General features: G+C 45.9%; 1 protein-coding gene across 1 annotated transcript in view; it reads left to right on the top strand.

Annotated features, from left to right (window-relative positions):
• The window catches only part of NPEPL1 (aminopeptidase like 1), a 41697-nt gene that overhangs the window by 4322 nt on the left and 30984 nt on the right, over positions 1-6391 (top strand). The gene's annotated exons all lie outside the window — the stretch shown is intronic.

Raw genomic sequence — 6391 nt, 5'->3', positions numbered from 1 at the left:
AATGGCGTGAACCCCAGGGGGCGGAGCCTGCAGTGAGCCGAGATCGCGCCACTGCACTCCAGCCTGGGTGAAAGAGTGAGACTCCGTCTCAAAAAAAAGAAATTTAAACTCAATTCCAGAGATTGAAGTTGTCCAAACAGCTCATGGGCTTAACATCCAAATCCAAACCCCTGCCCAGCCTTCCCTTTCCAAGTTGGTGCCACCTCCAGGTAGCCATTGGTGGTTTTCTTATTACTGATGTGGCTGTGGAATGATAAGGTCCTAGAGGGGCCCTGGCATTTCCGGAAGCAGACCTGGTATTCCCTGACAAACATTGTTTAGGAAAGAGGGCTGGAGGATAAGAAGCCAGCACCTCATCAGTCAGCCCTGCAATGTGAGACTTCCATAGCTGTTGAGAGTCACTGCAGGTGTTCTTTCATCCCAGCTGATTTTCACCCATGGTTGAGACGTTCGTTCCAAGTTAGATCTGCTGCTCTTAGGAGTGGGGCTGTCCAAATTAGGGAACTTGCCTCAAAAACAGTCCACAGTGGCAATACTGGATTTCTGTTCAAGCTTTTTAAAGTGCTGAGTCTTACAAACCCCTGAAGGAAAGTGACCCTTTAAGAGAGGATCATCATTTATTTATATTTATTTTCACCAAATAGTGTGATGAGGGTTGGTTTTTGTTCCCTCAACCCATTTGGGTAAAATAACAGATCTGATTAGAAACTGTTTTAAGGAGGGGCTCGGCGCGGTGGCTCACGCCTGTAATCCCAGACTTTGGGAGGCCAAGGCGGTCACGAGGTCAGGAGTTTGAGACCAACCTAGCCAACATGGTGAAACTCCGTCTCTACTAAAAATACAAAAATTAGCCGGGTGGGACATGCCTGTAATCCCAGCTACTCAGGAGGCTGAGGCAGGAGAACTGAACCCGGGAGGCAGAGGTTGCGGTGAGCCGAGATCACGCCACTGCACTCCAGCCTGGGTGACAGAGCGAGACTCCATCTCAAAAAAAAAAAAAAAAAAAAAGAAATTGTTTTAAGGATCCCGTCTGGGTGGTGGGAGAACTGTCCCATCCCACCTGAAGCCAGGGCGCTGGGTTTCCCAAGGTGGGAGAGAGACAGACCCAGCCTGGAGCTGGCCCCAGGCCTGTGTGCTGACTTCTTGGGGTCCTCAAACCACTGTATTTTTCTGTTGAGCCTGTACTTGGGGGGAGATCAGTAGCATTTGAGGAAGTAAGAGAAAAGAATCATGGTACTTCAGGGTTTCTTTCCCTTTACTCACTGGCAGCCATTGTCTGTGGGCACCTCATGCTTTTCCGCACTCTGTTGGGCCATGGAGGTAGCTATCATCCAGGCCAGTCTCCTCTGCCTGGGATGCACCCTCTGAGAGGAGGCCTAGCGGGGCAGGCTCCCTCTGGGCATCCCTGGACGCAGCCTCTGGACACATGCCTCCTTTAAAGTGTCCGGGGGCGGCGCAGGTTGAGTGGAGGTAGAAGGAGAAACAGACATGTTTACCATGCATTTTCCAAAGCTCCTGATCTTTCCCAAGATTGTGACTGAAAACTGCTGTCCTTGTTTTGTTCGTTTTGGGGGTGGTGGTGCTGGCTGGGCCATGCTTGTGAAGTCTCTGATTTAAGGGATTCACTGTTTTCTCTGCTAATCGAGAGGGCGCTATTTACATTATTTATTTGTTTTGACACGAGTGCTTTCAGTGTTTTATCCTAGAGCTCATGGCTTCTTAAAGGTAATAAAGCCCTTCCAACGCAATTGGTCAGATAAAACTTTTTTTCTTGTATGCTTAAATAAAGCAATTAGTGAAGCGCTTCTATCCAAAATGACTTTTTTGTCCTTTTTTAAAACCAATTTACTGTTACTGGAAACTTTTTGTACAATAAAGCAATCATGCAGATTAAAGAACATCCTGCAATCCTAGTATTAATTTTAACAATGGGTTCATGTTTTCTTCCAGTGCATTTGTGTCAGGGAAGGGCTTGGCCAGTTTTGTGATCCTCTGGGCCCCTGACTCTTTGTTTTGTGCCTGAGGCCTTTGCCTCAGTGTCTGAAAGTAGATCTATCTAATGGATGCTTTCAAAGGGACAATCTATTTGCTATCCAATATACAAAAAGAACAACTGCCTAAAAGGCAGATAATTATTTTTCTTATGAAAATATATGCTTTATATACATACCAAGAAACATTTGGAAATCTCCAAATAAAACTGTGATGTGCCTTGTTGAGAAGCAATTCTTACACACAGGCTCTAGGAGACTTGACTTTCTAAATGACTTTGTTTCCTACTCTGTTACACCAAAAACTTCAGAGACAAGTGTCTGCCAGTTTAACTCAAAGCCAAGACTATGTTTCCCCTTGATTGTGCCTGTCCTGGGGTCCTCCAAGGAGGACCTTTGTCCTGAAACTCGACTTTGATGCATATGTTTTGCTGGTGGGAGATGTGGACCTGAATGACGGGGTATGTGGTTTCATCACCAGAACCTATACAAACAAAAAATAGCTGTCATGCCAGGTCTCTTTGGCGCACTTGGCGTTTGGTCCTGAGGTGCTGCAGCGACTCAAAAGCAGTACCCTTCAGAGCCTGTCGACAAACCACACGAAAGAAACAACCTTCTCCTCTTGCACTCTCACCTTGTTTTTTGTTTAGAAATTACATTTCCCCAACTCACATGTTGGCCACTGGCTCTGTCCAAGAATCAAATCCACTCTCAAGGGAGAGACGTTTGCCATAGGGTTCAAGAATATTCTGACCGGCAATGATATTTAATAACATTAAAGAAATCCTCCATCCCGAAGGGGACCACATAAAGGTGGCAACACCTCTTTGGTGACCTCTTGGGTTATGTTCTCAGCTGAGTCCTTGGTGGCCCAGTCTTGAACCAGCACTACAAGATTATGCAGACGCAGTCTGAAGAAGCATTGCTGTCAGTGGAGAGCTGCAGGATGCCACCAATGACTTGGAGGCATGACTTGCCAGGAGGCCTGGAAGTGGGGGGCCACTGGGGTATCCCTTTGAATGCTCACTTTGACAGCAGGTAAACAGGCTGGATATAGATTTCCTCTGTGAAATTTAGCAGCCATCCTATAAGAAGTCTGATCCTGATCCAACGTTTGAGCAATCTAGAATCCTTCTTGGTCCGTCTGCCATAGTTCTGTAGCCACAACAAAATTTACCTCGCCTGTGCCATTTCTGTCTAAATCTAATAGGATAGCATGTCATTCTACGTGCGGACTTAATTGTGATCATCAGCATCCCTTACTCTAGTCAAGCCGTGTGGGACCATGCGGAGAGATCTTTTCACAGAAGGGATGTCCCTAGCTGGGTGTAGGGAAGACAGCTCCTCACGAAGCCTTCCTGCTTCTCTGTGGTTCTAATTCATCAATTAGTTATGGTAAGTTTCCATTCTGTAGGTAGGCAGACCTGGTTCATCCAACATGAAGTACATTTCAGAACTTAGCACTGTGCATGCACACAAATGCATGCCTAGAATTGTATATCTTGGTGTATGTTAGCTCTTAAAAACGAATTTTCTTGGCCAGGTGCAGTGGCTCATGCCTATAATCCCAGCACTTTGGGAGGCCAAGGCAGGTGGATTGCTTGAGGTCAGGAGTTCGAGACCAGCCTGGCCAACATAGTGAAACCCCGTCTCTACTAAAATACAAAAATTAGCTGTGTGTGGTGGCACACGCCTGTAAACCCAGCTACCAGGGAGGCTGAGGCAGGAGAATTGCTTGAACCCAGGAGGCAGAGGTTGCAGTACGCCAAGATTGGGTCACTGCACTCCAGCCTGGGCAACAGAGCGAGACTCTGTCTAAAAAAAAAAAGCCGGGTGCAGTGGCTCACACCTGTAATCCCAGCACTTTGGGAGGCCTAGGCAGGCGGATCACAAGGTCAGGAGATCAAGCCATCCTGGCTAACATGGTGAAACCCCATCTCTACTAAAAATACAAAAAATTAGCAGGGCATTGTGGCAGGCACCTGTAGTCCCAGCTACTCGGGAGGCTGAGGCAGGAGAATGGTGTGAACCCGGGAGGCAGAGCTTGCAGTGAGCCAAGATCACACCACTGCACTCCAGCCTGGGCGGCAGAGCGAGACTCCATCTCAAAAAAAAAAAAAAAAAAAAAAAACAAACTAATTTTCTTGACCACCCAGAGGCCACTTCTAACTTTGTTGCCTGATGGTTTTCTTTAATTCTATTTTGAAAACAACCTCCTCCCAAGTGATGGGTATTAGAAGGAACTAATGAGAACCCTGGGTGCAAGCAGAGACTTTTAGCATGTATGAAAGTGCTTCTGATTTAGGACTTGGAGTTAGATGGTGGGTGTCAGCTGCGTGTGTCTTGTCCCCAACTCCTTGCCATCCTCGGACAGACGTCATGGTACCAGTCTATGGCCAGGCTTTCTTACTACACAAAGGGACATTCCATGGAGTCAAATGGCAGAGACTTGTGTACAATTATCTGGTCAATTGAGGCAAAAGAAAATAATCATTTGTCCAATTGTCCAAATTAGCTCTCTGGATTGTCCTGAATGCCCAGGGTAACTGTGGTTCTCCACTTCAGTTCCGTAATCTGGCTAAGATGGACCATTTAAATGAGGCTCCATTCAACACAATGCACATTTAAATGGAGCTCAGTTACAAGAGACCACTGGGCTTAGCATTTTCTATTTGTCAACTATAATTCTATAATTGCTTTTAGCTAATCATCCAAATGATTACATGTTGTAATGGAGGCAGAAGACCTTCGTATGCATCATTTGGTCTCTTTTTCTCAGAGGAAGTGCTGAGGGATCAAATGTTTTGTGTGTGTGTGTGTGTGTCTGTGTTTTAACTTGGTGTTCTGACCCACACCATAATAGACCTCCATTTTCATCAACGGTGGGGGAATGAGAACAACGCCCCCCATCCCAACATCCCCCTTTTCCAGAGGGGGAAACTGAGACCCAAGTTTCCCTCTTGTCAAGGCCACAGGACTAGAACTAGAATCGTCAGCTTTCTGATTTCCAGATCAGGACTATTTCTGCTTATGCCATTTTAATTTTTCATTTCTTTCCATAAAATTAAATGACCTTCTTCAAGAAAGATTTAATGGTCAAGATGCGATTTGGTAAAAAGCTTCCTCAAGGATTTTTTTCTTATTACAAAGATGAGACCGGCTGAGGCTGAGAGAGATTTGCAAGCAGTGGTATGTCATTATCCCCAGCTCAGTTTTTTGTGTAATTGGTGTGAAGAGATTGCTGCTGATGAATCAGCCTGCTGCTCGACAGAAAATAATGATTCTTTTGTGACGTGAGTCAGTGTACGTACGTGTATGTTTGTGGTTGTTTATGAAAGGTATGTGTGTACATAAAACGCTTATCAAGATGGATAATGTCATTTTAAAGTGGTAAATAATAAAAAATAGTCCTGAGCAAAACTGATTTTACAATTGCCTGAGAATGCAGCACTTCATTTTAACACTATGCAATGGCTAGAAATTGATTTTTTTTTTTTAAATCCAATTAAGCCTCAAGGTTGGTTATCCATTTAAAAGGTCGCATGAGTTAAACAATGACAGTACCTTCAGTTCGTGCTAATAAATTTGCACAGAACTTCAGCACTTACATCGTGTGCCTCACAGAGGCATACATTTTGTATCTGCACAACACTGAATTACCAAAGTCCCTGCAGTGGTACAGATACGCCAGCATACCCTGGACCCCAACTGGGGGAGTCCCTGAGCTGACCACTGGCCCTATCACCTCTTCCACTTAGATCCCCGAAGCACCCCCCACCCCAGAGTGCTGAGTCCTTCCATCTACCTGGCCCCCTTTTCTGTGGCCCCAAGAGCATTGAGAGACGAAAAGTTGCCTCTCATTTAAAAGGGGGGAGAAAAGATGTATTCACTACTTGGTTTTGTGTGCTGCCGAGTTTATAATGTAACAGATAAATCCTGTTTTAAAAATAATACTTTATAGTGTGTATTTACTGTGTATTCATAGTGCATTAAGAAAAAGACTTCTGCCGGGCGCGGTGGCTCACGCTTGTAATCCCAGCACTTTGGGAGGCCGAGGCAGGCGGATCACGAGGTCAGGAGATCGAGACCATCCTGGCTAACACGGTGAAACCCCGTCTCTACTAAAAATACAAAAAATTAGCCAGGCATGGTGGCGGGCGCCTGTAGTCCCAGCTACTCAGGAGGCTGAGGCAAGAGAATGGCGTGAACCTGGGAGGCGGAGCTTGCAGTGAGCCGAGATTGCAACACTGCACTCTAGCCTGGGCGACAGAGCCAGACTCCGTCTCCAAAGAAAAAAAAAAAGGAAAAAAAGACTTCGGCCGGGCATGGTGGCTCACGTCTGTACTCCCAGCACTTTCAGAGGCCGAGATGGGCAGATCACCTGAGGTCAGGAGTTCGAG

Source organism: Symphalangus syndactylus, chromosome 24, assembly GCF_028878055.3.
Source record: "Symphalangus syndactylus isolate Jambi chromosome 24, NHGRI_mSymSyn1-v2.1_pri, whole genome shotgun sequence".
Taxonomy (NCBI): domain Eukaryota; kingdom Metazoa; phylum Chordata; class Mammalia; order Primates; family Hylobatidae; genus Symphalangus; species Symphalangus syndactylus.
Note: the sequence above shows the minus strand (reverse complement) of the source record. Positions and strands in the feature narration are given on the sequence as shown.